Source organism: Etheostoma spectabile, chromosome 4 (assembly GCF_008692095.1).
Source record: "Etheostoma spectabile isolate EspeVRDwgs_2016 chromosome 4, UIUC_Espe_1.0, whole genome shotgun sequence".
Taxonomy (NCBI): domain Eukaryota; kingdom Metazoa; phylum Chordata; class Actinopteri; order Perciformes; family Percidae; genus Etheostoma; species Etheostoma spectabile.
The window spans coordinates 4,557,559-4,571,488 of NC_045736.1; the positions used below are offsets into that span (position 1 = coordinate 4,557,559).

The 13,930-nt window shown below is 42.9% G+C and overlaps 1 protein-coding gene and 2 long non-coding RNA genes across 5 annotated transcripts in view; 1 reads left to right on the forward strand and 2 right to left on the reverse strand.

Moving 5' to 3' along the window:
- Positions 1–7,351, forward strand: part of LOC116687531 (uncharacterized) — a 21,500-nt gene extending 14,149 nt beyond the window's left edge. Inside the window, exon 3 of the long non-coding RNA XR_004331581.1 lies at positions 7,269–7,351. This is a non-coding gene — a long non-coding RNA (uncharacterized LOC116687531). The remainder of the gene's footprint in view (positions 1–7,268) is intronic.
- The window catches only part of LOC116687475 (receptor-type tyrosine-protein phosphatase gamma), a 571,464-nt gene that overhangs the window by 213,938 nt on the left and 343,596 nt on the right, over positions 1–13,930 (reverse strand). The window lies entirely within an intron of this gene.
- Positions 2,774–6,747, reverse strand: LOC116687516 (uncharacterized). The gene is made up of 3 exons (XR_004331567.1): positions 6,736–6,747; positions 3,959–3,963; positions 2,774–2,916 (listed from the first exon to the last, which is right to left on the reverse strand). It is a non-coding gene; the product is annotated as an uncharacterized LOC116687516 (long non-coding RNA).

Sequence of the window (13,930 nt, forward strand, 5' to 3'; positions counted from 1 at the left end):
ACAGCATGAGTTGAAGAGAAAGGACTTGTTTCATAAGTTGTTCTGGATAAATGTGTCATCAAATATGTAACAGTCTTCAATCCCTCTGCTGCGCTGCTCATTAATCCAGCCACAGGCGGACATGTATGTGGCTCAGGTCTGTAATTGACTCCATCTAAAGTAAAAGTCTTTCATGTTGCAGTGGTGGGGGTCACTACTTTGTGGGCATGTTGTCTTTGGAATGTCTTTGAACTGAGTCTCCTTGCATATCAATATTCCCCGCTGGCACCATAATAAGTCTGTAAAATACTTGAGAGCTTTGTCTTTTTTGGCCTCACCTCAGTGTGATTCCTATGATGTACCAGAATATTAAAAAAAAAAAAAACTTTATCGATAACAGGAGGCAGGAAAAGCTATAATTTGTAACAATGGAGCGAGCGAGCAAGGGGACAGAAAGACAAAGACTGAGAAAGAGTTGGGTAAATGGTGCTCTGGGAGGAGAAGAGAGGGACGGGAGGAGGACGCCTGCCTCCCTCCCTCTCGGCGATCAGCCTCAGGGGGCCTGTAACAGCACCGCTCCCTTCCTGGAGTTCAAACGCCTGAGTGGGAGAGGCAGATGCAGAGACACTGTTGAGCCTGGAGGCAAGCCATCTCAACACCAAACAAGTGATTTATTTTCAGCGAAAAAAGAAAAAAACACTTTGGTGAGGAGAGGGGGAACCCCCCGCTGTTCCCCAAGCACACAGGGTCCACTTTCCTACTTTTACATCTTCACATCAATCAAAAAGACATCATTACCTAGCCAGTGTGAGGCCTGTCCATACACAAAGCTGCAACCTACAATCAGAGCTGGAGGGAAGCTGATGGGCAGGTCAAGGCCTTGGTCAAAAATACCTCATCTGTGCTCCGTCCGCCCAAAGTGAACAAGCCCACTCTGGCTTTCACGTCTAGAATAACACCCCTCAGTGCCAGACAATCACGAGCCCCTCAAACACACGGGAAAAACCACCAACCAAAGTGAAAAGGAAGTGACCGGCCCAGCTTATAGAACCAATCAGAGCCTTCCTTTCCTTTGACGCTAGTCTCGCATTGCCAGACCTTCCTCCACAGCGCTGTGGAGGAGGGTTAGTCCACACAGCATTCTGGGATGGGAGAAAAACGTGCTCTGGTGTATTGGCCTTTCTTTAACCCTCATGTTGTCCTCGGGTAAAATTGACCCGTTTTCCTATATCAATGTTCTTTTTAATTACCCAATTGTAATTACCCAAGTACAAGTAATTTTGGGGTGTCTTATTCAATTTTTATAGCAGTCTAAATATTTCCTAATTTCTTGTTTTTCAAAAGTAGTTTTAGTAGTGCAACAGAAAACTCCGATTGGACAGATAGTCTAGCTAGCTGTCTGGATTTACCCTGCAGAGACCTGAGGAGCAGGTAACCAGAGTCCTCAGAAATCCACCAGAGGTTAGAACACCAACACGGAGAAAGAAGAAGGGGACAGACATCCATCTTAACAAGAGGCACATCCGGCGGAATTTCCGGCAGCACCTGAACAATCCCGGAAGTGGAACATCGTCAATATAGACTACTGAGATGCATTCTGCTTAGTGGACCAACAGTGGGAAGACACCTGTCAACCGACCAATCGAGCACCATTGTTTAGCCTGGTTTCAGATCTCTGAGTCACTGCCCACATCAGTGATTTTTAAAGGGATTCAAATAGATCTGTGTGTGTTGCATTCACTGATGGGTAGTTTAGCTCACGGGAGAAACAGCTAACCAAGCAGAGCTTTGTAGGATTAGGACTGTTACACAGGTTGCTAGCTACCCAGCTACATGCATAAAAATCAGAGATTTCATCAATCAACGTTGGCAACACTTATGTCAACAACAGTGGATGAGACTGATCTAGTCTCTGCGCGTGTGCTTGTGTTCGTGTGTATGTAATATCATCAAAAACTAATGCGATGTAGTGTAATGTACTCAACGAAGCATTAATATGTAGGAAGGTAAGCACAGGAGACAGACTCTCACCATGAGCAGGCTGCGGTGATAAATAAGGCAGCCAGCCCTGTTGACACCTTAATGCATCAGTATTATAGATGTTCTAAGTGGTTTCTGAGGGAGGGGAGGACGAGCTGATTTAAAACTAACAACCGACCTGAAAACTAAATGTACATGCATTCATTTTATGATGTTACGAGATTCTATCTATAACAACTCTCGTCATGCAGGAAGTAAAAGTCTGCAGAGAACAAAGACTGCATCCGTCATGTCTGATGGCAAACTGGCTAAATCCAGACACGCACACACACACACACACACACACACACACACACACACACACACACACACAGGACATATGGATTTAAAATATATTTTGTAAGTTTAAATATGAAATGTTTTATCAAAGACAACATCCTTTTACATTAATTAATTACATTCATATGGGACTACTTGGATGCAGAATACTCTTTGGAGGACATATTGCGCTTCTCTTTAACTTATTCATTATTAATCATCTGCTCACATCCTTATCACATCCAACTTGCTTTTTCAATACTTTTTCAATAAATTTAAATTGCCAACAAATACACCAATTTGTACAAGGTTAGATAAATATGGTTGTCATGGTTACGCCATTCAAATATCAAGTATGTGACAGGATGTAAACCTGTGACACTGGTGAAATGCAGATTTTAGGGGTGTGTGTGTGTGTGGGGGGGGGGGGTCGATCTAGATAAATCACTGTAGTTTAACTGGTTTCCACTCATAGACATATTGTCCTATTCACATGAGACTAGTATTACCAGGGGACCTCAGGGGATTTACACCCCCCCACCCCCCAGGTCTGTGTTTCGTGTGGCCCATTTACACGGGATAAGCAAAGTCTGTATTTTACTCAAATTTACTGACCCTATCCCCCACATATGATGTCAACTCTCTATCAAAACTTCCATTTCTACTTGCTCATGCCGCCATTACAACTCCGAATCCCAGAGGTGGCGATTCACACAGAATAATATTTTCACATACCACTGTGTTCGGCACAATATTGTAGGTCATACGCAGTGGAATTTTTACTTGACATATTACAGTCATGGCTGATTTGCACAGGATTAAGATTACAGATTACAGTAGACCTCTGTAATTATTACAAACTACTAGTGCTCCCCAGGAAATACTAGTCCAGTGTGAACGGGGGGAGGTTGGATGCAACCTGCAGCGAGGAAAGCAAGTTGCATTGCCCTGTTTTTACAAGCAATGTAATGAAACTGTCCTCATGGGAACATAATTTGTTTGCCTAAGCACAACTTATGTTTACCTTGATCTCTAGCTTCTGTGTGAATTATGACTCTGGTCTCCCTGGATCAAAGATGGAAGTAGCGTAACATCAACAGTGCCAAAAAACCTTTTAGGGAGAACGTTGGGGTAGATGGATGATGCAAAAAGGCTTGTGACTTGGATACAGGATACTTTTCGTCTCCTTGTTCCTAACAGTCAACACTATATTCTCTTTTGACTATGACCTCTATCCCCCAAATATAAAGTGGATTTTGTGTGTAAACATTAACCAAATAAGTCATTTGGCAGTGTCTTCATTGTATTTCTTAGCAATTTTGGAAGGCACTGATGAACGATCGCAGGTGTCCAGTCATCAGATCAGAAATAATATGGTAATTTTGGAAGGCAATGACGTTTAGGTGTAACCATGTTTTGCCTTCTTAGGTTCATATTAATATGAAATAAACAAATACAGAAAAACTAATACATGCATACAACCTGTTGCTTAAGGCACCCATAATATGCACATTTAAGGGTTCCTAATTGTATTTTGAGGTAGTACCACAATAGGTTTACAAGGATTAATTTTCAAAATAAACCATATTTTTGTGTGCTGCACATTGCTGCAGATTCTGTTTTCTCCCTGTGTGTTTAAGTCTCTGTTTTAGCAACAGAGTGAGAGATCACACTTCTATACAACCTCTGTTGGGAGTGGCACATGCTCAGTAGCTAGGTAAGATCACATCAGCTAGACAACTCTTTCTCAAGCTTTGGTCAGTACAAGGCAGGATTAGCTGGGAGACTTCTTCTAGACGAGGACCACTTGTGGAATACCTGCAGAACAGGGACATGGAAGTAGTTCTTTTGGAGATTATGGTCAACTAGTGTGTGTTGTAGCAGGGTTTTGCCATTGAGAACAAGCTAGCATGCTACAGTTAGTCACCATGTCTCAGCTAGTGACGTAGAAATCCAGATTTTTAACAGCTCACCCGGAGACTGAAGGCAGAGGACACTCAGAAACCGTATCTCACTCAAAACAACATGGGTAGTTTTTTGTCTAAGTGTGTATGTGTGTGGAAGCACCAGAGACACAAAATAACACCCCAAATCCCAGAAAAAGTTTTTTTTTTTCACATTATGGGCACTTTTAGAAAAAAAGCTAAATGGGTTGAGTGCAAAATATGCAAAGAATATATAGTATGTAGCAGGACTGTAGTACTCGAGTCCGGTCTTGGACTCGAGTCCGGTCTTGGACTCGAGACCGTTTTTCTATGGACTCGGACTTGTCTCGGACTCGATAGTATTTGGACTGGACTTGTCTCGGACTCGGCCACTGGTCTTGCCCAATATGACTTTTGGTCTGGACCGAGTCCAGGTGTCTTTATTATGTTGATGATAATATTGGAGGGAAAGTGAAACACAGTCCAGGTGGGGATATTGTTAGGCTTTTTACAAGTTCAGACAGCTAACGTTAGCTAACGTTACACCGGTGTTTGCTAACGTTAGCGCACCAGCGTTAGCCTAGCTTACTAACGCTAGGTAAATATTAAGGCTGCCTTCGGAGTTTCCTATATCTGCGTCCACGTTGTCAACATGAGACCTGTGGCGTTAGTTTGAGCCATCATTCTATTACATGAAATAAGCTTAGCGCCTTCGAGATGGGTGGGTTTTTGTTACGTTATAAAAAAGCTAACTGGCTATAGTTAGCCCGTTTGTTGCTAGCGGACATTAGCTAACGTTGCCGAGCGGTGTGGGGTGTGTGTGTTAACGAACATATGTTAAATTACACGCTGTCATTGTGTTTAACCAAACAACCACCTTGTGTTCGAAATAACGTGTCTTCTCCTATTAACCCACGTCCAAATAACAATAGAATACAATAATTTTTTAGGGAAGCCATCATAAACCAACATAGGGATACCCTCTATATATGGTCACTTCCTTTCTACATTATCTGGAGTGAAGCTCTATTGTCATTTAGTTGTTCAAATGCTCAGTACTAGTACTACTGTAGCAGTAGCAGTTCTAATGCTCAGTACAAGTACTACTGTAGCAGTATCAGTTCTAATGCTCTGTACTAGTTCTACTGTAGCAGTATTGTCTATGTAGCTATTATGAGTTATCACCATATGATATCAAGGGGAATGGCTGTACTCATAAATCCTGGGTGTTCTGACACTGTTTTTGCTTTTATATCAACAAATAACCCAAATTGATTGTCTTGATACTGTCATGCATAAGAACTTTTTTTCTGAGCTGGACTCGGTCTTGACTCGGACTCGAACCTTTCAGGACTCGGACTTGAAGCTCTTTGGACTCGGTCTTGACTTGGACTCGACTAGTCCTGGTCTTGGACTTGACTTGGACTTGACAAAGGTGGTCTTGACTACAGCCCTAGTATATAGTCTATATGGTTTATTTGAGAATAGGCAAGTTTGAGGAGGATCATTTGTTTATGAAGAAATAGTCATGGCTCTCATTTTGTGTAGAAATTATTGGGAAAATCACATACAGACAATCTTGTTTTGAAGCTGAAAAAGCTAGCATGACAGGCGAACCCAGAGGGGAGCACTGCGCTGCCTTGTTAACTCCAATCACATCACACACTGTCTCTTATGTTGCCAAGTTCAAAGTTTGCAATACACTGGTCAATTGCATAAAACCTGCGGGACCTTCGAGGCAGCTTATAGTGTTTGGCAGTGCGGGAGTCTGGCCTTTTGTGTTTTACATATAAATGAATTCCTTTGGGGCAGAAATTGCTCGAACATTGAGTGGCATCACGAGAGTAGACAGAGGGACAGATGCACAGTGGCCTGACTTCATTTCACTCTGCTCTCTACTTCGTCCTCAGTCCAACAATACGAGCCCTGGGGTAACCGATGGCGAGACTGAAGGTGATGAGGAAGATCAGTCACCATAGGTACACCCTGTGGCCCTGACCCTTCAGTCTTTACAAACTGCCTGTCCATGGCCGAGATAGTGGGCAGGAAATTGAAAAGTTTCACATGTACGTGCAGCAGTGAACTGAATGTATCCAACAAATGCAAGAATGAAATCTCCCTTTCAAGGCCTACTCGGACCGCCATGCCAAATCACATATTTATGCACTTCAATATCCAATGGAATATAATTCCAAAATGAAATAGCACAACATGGTGTCAACAAAAAATAAATGTGCGTTCAAGCCAGAGAGCAGAGTTCACTGCGTAGCGATAACTAATTTCTTTTCCCCAGGAAATGCAAATCCAAACCACCACCTTTTGCCTAAACTTAACTTAAACTTTTTTACCAAGTCCCCTGAAGGGACCAACATCTGGCGGTGCCTGTAGCCAGCTCACAGTCACCTATTGGCGGTGAAACAACTGCCGCTGGTAGCCGGCGGCCTGGAGCTTCGTAGCGGCTAAATACAACCAGCTACTGCTGCTCTTATTTTATTGTTCTATGGCACTATGTGTTCAAGTGACAGCGCTTTACTTCATTTAAAATACTGCTTACATTTTGTCCCCATAATTCAGCAGAGGCAGGGATTTGTAGACCAGAAAGCTTACTATGCTTTGCTATTTTACAGTTACTGGAGACAAGAGATGCTAATCTAGGCACAGAGGTTGAAAGCCTGAATGAAGCAAGTCGAGCCCAGGTAGTTGATGCATCCAGGCTGTGTAACCATGGGCGTAAATTTCATCTAACAGTTGGGGTTAACAATAAACATGACATTTCTCTAGAACAATTTGACTATTGATGATGGATCTCCAGTAAGAAGGCTGGAAAGTGATTTTGTTTTCCGTAATACAGATTATGCTGTACTGACAACTGAACGTCCTAGCAAGCAAGCTAACTAACTAGCATTTTCTGTAACCGGTGAAAGCATATTGGATGGAATTAGCAAGCTAGCTATCGTTAACTTACTATCCAAACAAGCTAGGCAGCGTTATAACATAGAGGATTCATGGAAAAATCTTTTGTCACGACTAATTTATTAAGGACAGAGTGAAAATAACCCCTAACAGATTTTTTAAGTGAATAAAATAACCTTGTCTACATTTGGGAGTTGCACAACTAAGCTTAAGTTACTGAAGTGATTCAAACATTGTTCTCTCCCAACAAAAACAACGCTGCTCCCACAGAATAGACCAAACCACTTGAAGGTAAGGAAGGGGGGGGCTCAAGATGTTTGTAATTTACAAGGCAATTTTTGCTCCGTTTATATTATTTTATTACATATTTTTGTAGTAAAATAACGTTAGGGGGGGACAACCCTTGGGATTGGGTAGGTCGAGAACTAGTGATGGCCAAATGAAGCTTTGCGAACCAGAGTCTTTATTTTCTGAGCCCACTAGATGTAGCTCTTGGTGGGCTTAAAAAAGAAAAGACATTGGTTCCCGAAGCTTCATTCGGCCCCTTCACTATCCTGAACACCCCGCCCCCCCGCGCGATTTACGCCTAAGCCTGAAGCTCAAATATCTAGCTCAACCCCTGCTGCTGGCTAGGCCCACCTCAAAGGTCAGCCCACCTTAAGTGAGCCTATGTTGAAAATCTCGCTAACTGCTGACTACACCTGTAACATTTTGGCCACAATTACAGATATAGCCACAGTCTACTACAGTCTTCACAGCAGCAGTTCATGTAGACCATACCCTAGTTGTTTTTTTAATTGCTTGAACACAGTTTATTTGTTGATAATTTGTTTAGCATTGTTGCCTTCACTTCTTCCCTAAACAAGACAGCTGCAGACAGGAACGGGGGGGGGGGGGGGGGGGGGGGGGGACATGCAGCGAATGGCCACAGGTCACACTCGAACCAATTACAGTAACTAGCTTTAGTAAAACTGTGCACTTTCAGAAAGTAATGGAGGTGAAAGTAATGGAAACACCACATGCATTTGTATTTAGTGATGATGCAGGTGCATGGCACTAATAATTCCCATGTGAATATTACATTCAAAATATTACTCTATTAAAGGTATGGTCCGGATATTCTGAAGCGTGGTTGTATGAGCTTCTTCTCCATAGTCAGTGTCAGCAATGTCCTGCTGTGGACAGGGGCACCAGCAAAGTCATATGTCAGCCACCTAAAGACCACCTAAAACCCCTGTCAAGGTGGAGGCTGGGGGTGTGGCCTTGACCAACTTCAACTTTGCTCGTCTGAAAGCCAGGATGTCTCTCTCTCATGTGTGGGGCAAACTCTCTGGGTGGGCAAATCAGAGAAAGGGCAGGTAATCTTGGCCCTTGTGACCTCATAAGGGGCAAGATTCCAGATCTGCCCATCTGGATTTCATTTTGTTAGAGGCAAAGCAGGATACCCGGTATCGGTTTACACCTATCTCCATTTCTAGCCACTGGGGGACCATAGGCAGGCTGGGGGAACTCATATTATTGTTAAAAAACCTCATGAAGTGAAATTTGCCATGGGACCTTTAATAAACTGAAAATATCTGGCCGTTATTGTGATTCTCATTTTCAGTGTGGCCCTTGTGGCTCATCAGTTGTAACTGTATGCCATATTTAGAATATTTTCACCACTTCACCTGTGAACGCCCTTTTCTTCTGTGTGGGGAATGTCACTCCTCTGTTTACAGTAAGGACCATGATTCAAAAACGTGTGTCCTCACAAAAAACCCTGCATACTCCCTTTATTCTTTAATCCACCTTCAAGTGTCTCCTGGGAAAACTCTGTTGCCTCAGGATGAAAATGTAAAGCAGGAGGTATACTCGGAGGCTGATGAGGCTGCCACATCCCTGCAGAGAGAGCAGCGAGGGCAGGCATTGGCGGCCTACAATTCCCCCCTCCTGAGGGACTGACAGATCGGACGCGACATAAGCAAGGCTTTGTGTGAAAACAGACAACAGAACGCGCCGCATGGAGTGCACGTCCTTGCTGAGAGGAGAGAGCGAGGACATCAAGAAGAAGGGTTGATGCGGTCTCTCTCTCGGTCTGAGCCATGCTGCGGGGATTTTGAATTCTTGTCCCCTCTCGCAGCGGGAGAAAGGGCGCCCATCAAAGAAGGTCATGCGTTGCCGGTCACTGATGCAACACAAACACACCTGCACAGACATACTGCTTTTCATCTCCCCCACCACCACCACCACCATCGCGGCTTTCCAACACAGATCGGAGACACGGGGACAGGGCTGTACAATCTGGGATATGAGATATGTTTAGAGCACGCTGTGACCTCGCGCAATCTATCTTAACAACCCAATTGAAATGCAATGGGTGAGGAATGGCCCTGAAAGTCAGCTCGCGCATTTTCAATTTCATGAGCGTTCCTTTTTCATATGAGCAATGGGAAGGGGGTGGCAAAATATAGCTTTTTCCCAAAACACACAAAAAATGTGGTGCGGTCCGCCCTACGTCAGCATGCCAGATTATTAAAAATAGTACGGAACAGGCTAAGCAACGGGGAGAGCATGTACTTGCCCTCTAGGTAGCATTGGGCTTTTAAAGAATGACTGTGTTTTTTTGTGTCATTGAGGGGCCAGGAAACATTATGTTAGGAATGGTATGTGCTCCCTATCCGGAGGGAAGGCCAATCATAAATAAAAGAGAAATAAATATAAAAAAAAACAAAAAAACAAGCCTGGCAGTCATCAGTTATCTTTGAAGGTTTAATGGAATGTAGCTGGCTGAGAGAGAGGGAGGAGAAAGAGAGAGAAGAGACAGAACAAAAAGCAGAGAGGGAGAATAAGAAAGACAAGTCAATACATGAAGAGAGCACAAACAGCATAAACAAGAGAGGCCTGGATATAACAATACTTGAAAAAATCCAAGGATACCATTACTAATAAGATCAACAGCAGAGAAAAAACAACAACCTCCATCACCATAATGTGGTTATGTATGGAGCACCTCCATGTGTTAGCCTACAACATCCAGTTACACTGATTTACTTACTTGTGTTGTGCTATAGAGAAGAGAACATATGCTGTATTTTGCTCTGTTAGTCTGTCTGTCTGTGTAACAGCGTTCTACATTCCCTCTCCTGTCATTCACATGCTGCTGACAGCTGACTGCTCACCATTCCTTCCATATCCATATTCACAGTCCTTAGTAGGGCTGGGGATTGAAATCGATACTTTTTTAGTCACAGACAAAATTGCTTCTAAAGTATCGAAAAAATATAACTTCTCCCTGAGAAACGCTCCCATATGTCTTTTATTCAGGCATTACGACTCATATTGACGTTCAGAGTAACCTCCTCTAGTGGCTGCAATTGTTACAGAAGCAAAGCAGGAAGAAAAGGTAACACTAGCGGGGTTTCCATCAATGTATTTTAATGCGCTTTTTGAAGTATGGCATTAGAAAATGTTGATGGAAAAGAAAAAAAATTCAAATCAATACCTAAGGGGTAAATCTCATAAGCGTGAGTGAGTTAGCATTCAGCATGCTTCTACCAAGATCTAATCATGTTTGTGATTGGCTGACTATCGTTACACGGCATAGAGGGAGGCAGGAAAAACTCTACGTTACGCACAGAGACGGGGGTTATGTAGTGGGAGATAATACAAATGGTATCAAAAAATGTTTAGGAACCGGTATCAAGGTCACAGTATTGGTATTTTTACCGGTATCGGTATTGAAAGACCTACATATTAATGCCCATAGGCACTCCATTCATTCATTTACACATTTAAGAAATGTACACACGCTTTGATCACACTGGACATAACACTGTGCTTTTCATGTAATATATCACAACAATAATATATGAATATCTGGTCCAAAGCGGCCTGAGGCTTCTTTTGCCACCAATCAAGTTGATCCGGACATGTTCCCAAGCCTTTGTTTCATCGATTGCAACTATCAGCGGGTAGAATGTATTTCACTTTCGGCTGCCAGCAAGGAAGTATTATCGTTTTACTCCATATTATATTTTACTCCCAGCCTCTTAACCGTCTGTTCACCGGAATTGATATCCTCCTGGACCGCCCCACATCACTGTGCATGCCATTGTTGATGTGATTAAAACTGATGTAATGAGCAGTCATGTGTTGCACAGTCACGGCGGTTGTAAAAACCTCACAGTGGCTGCTCGCTGAGGTTTTGTTGTTTGACAAATATATGTCAAATAAAAGTTTATGCTGTCAGTTTACGAGTTCAAGTGACCAATGGCGTTGGTGCTGAGAACATTGATTCCACTGCTGTTTCTAAGAACGCGTAGTGAGGAAATGACAGCAAAGTAGTACCAAAAATAGAGAAATATGAATTGAGCTGTTTTATTAGTATTATTTTCTCCACCTTGTAATTCTGCCACCGTGTTGGTGGGGGGGGGGGGGGGGGGGGGGGGGGGGGGGAATTAGAAGCTCGCTGCCCTCCGGTGTGATTAAACAAGGTAGCCTACAAGCACGACTTTAAACGTCTGCACGACACTTTGGCATTTTTGGCTGCAATTGTGAAAAAAAGACATGTACACACACTCTCACACACACACACACACACACACACACACACTCACTACAAGCGCTGATAGAAACAAACTGTTTGCATACGGCGCTTTGCAGACAAATAGTGCGACAAAATGAAAACTGCTACCCAGTGTTATCATTATTCATCTGATGATTTAGGAGCCGGGATGCTCTTTCCATTTCCCACACAGCAAAGGTTGATGGGAAATAAAATCCCATTCATCAATGACACATCTTTATCTGCGATACCTGCGGCAAAGCAAAGAGAGGAAGTTTGTGTGTATGTGTGCGTGAATGAGTGCACAAACCCCCTTCCCCCAATCCACAGACACACACACACACACCCCTATCGCGTGTTAATTTACAGTGCCTCTCTTATCTAGGCAGGTGGGTAAAAGCTGGCAGAGCAAGTTCTGGAGCCACACACACACACTCGTCCCTTCCTCCTCCATCTTTTCATCCTCCGCTCCTTGTTTATTACGACTGGGAGGCTTGGGATCAGGTGGGGATAGAAACAAACCTTGGCAGGAGGCAGCCGAACAGAATGGATAGCTTAGCTAGCCCTGATAGCAGTCTCACCTGCTCTGGGGGATGGACATGGGAGGTGCCATAGGTGGAGGTAACCTTACACTTCCAACTCTGAAGCCTGAGCTGGGCATGTCACACCTGACTTAGTCTTTATTCAAGACCTTCCATTTCCGGGATTGTTCAGGTGCTGGCGGAAATTTAGCTGGATGTCCCTCATTTTACCTCCGTTACCTTCTGTTATCTCCAATCTGAGTGTTCTGTTACCACTAAAACACCTTTTAAACGTATACATGTTCCACCAAAACAAGTTCCTCCCCAAGGCAGAGACATCGTTGCTCTGTCCGGTGCTTAACTCCAGACGATTGTGATTGGTTTAAAGGTCCCTGCCACACGCATTTCATGAATTTGAGGTAATGTCTGACATTCTACCATGGACTTTGTAACTTGGTTACCTTGGTTACCTTTTTTCAAGCAATTCTAGCGTTGTATCTAGCCTGTAGGAAGACTTTGGGCCAGTTCTTATTAATATTCAACCAGCTAAGCTGCTTGACTCTGATTGGCTAACAGCTAGCCAATGGGAGCCTGACTATCAGTATCCTTTACCCAGCGCAACTGGGCGAGCTCATGAATAGTAATGAGTTCAGGCAAGATGACGTCAGACTGACCAGCTGTTGTGATTGGCCTGATTTCTCCTCTTGTTTCTTTTCAGTGACGAGAGCTGACAGAGGAGGTAGCAGTTCATCTTCACATTCACCACACAACACACACACACACACACACATACATACACACACACACATATACTGTATGGACCTAACATGTTTCAAATAATGCAAATAAAAACGGGGTTGTGTGGGGTTTGCTCTATCCAGGTAAGTCATAGTTAGCAATCCCAGTTGATCAGAACGCATTAGGCTGTATTTAACAATAAAATTGATAATAATAAACTTTATTTCTAAACCACTTTTCTTAACTATGTTACAAAGTGCTTTCCAGAAAAACAGCAGATACAAATCAAGAACCAAACAAACAACAAGAATATAGTAACACGCAACAATCAGAGGCATTAGGAACTATAAAACATCTGACTAAAAACATATATAAATATACATATATATGCATACGTACATATATATCCATACACATACATGTAAATACACATACTTATACACATGTACACACATACAGTATATTTTCATGCACATATGCTTTTCTAAAAGAAAGTTTCAAGAAGGGATTTTGTGCATACAAACAGCATAGCAACATGTCCAAAAATAGAAGTTGGACAGGACTGTGTGTACGGCTGATTTAATGATGATGTTACTGCTACCGATTTCATGTTCATAGAGAATGGATGGCACTCTGGTTGAAGGGAACACACTTCCTAGTGGGGTTTTGATGATATTCCTGTTGATGGATATGAGTAGTTTTGTTCCATGTGGTTGTTGTTCCTGATAATAAGACTTTTTGTCATCATGTACGCATGTAGCTTGGATTGTAATCAGGGTCCAACAGTCAAAACAATTGGGACAGTGAAATCTTGGTTGTTAAATGACGTCCTTTTTTTCTTTCTCAGCTTATGTATTAGCCTGTTCATATGTTGAACTCACTCGACCGGAGTTAGTGGCCTTCATTTATGTGTACAACCTAAAACAGGCAAAGGACGGGCGGATGCAGATTCCTATGCAAGGCTCTGCATTTATCAATTTGAACGTGAGTGTAGACTGCGAAAAAATGTT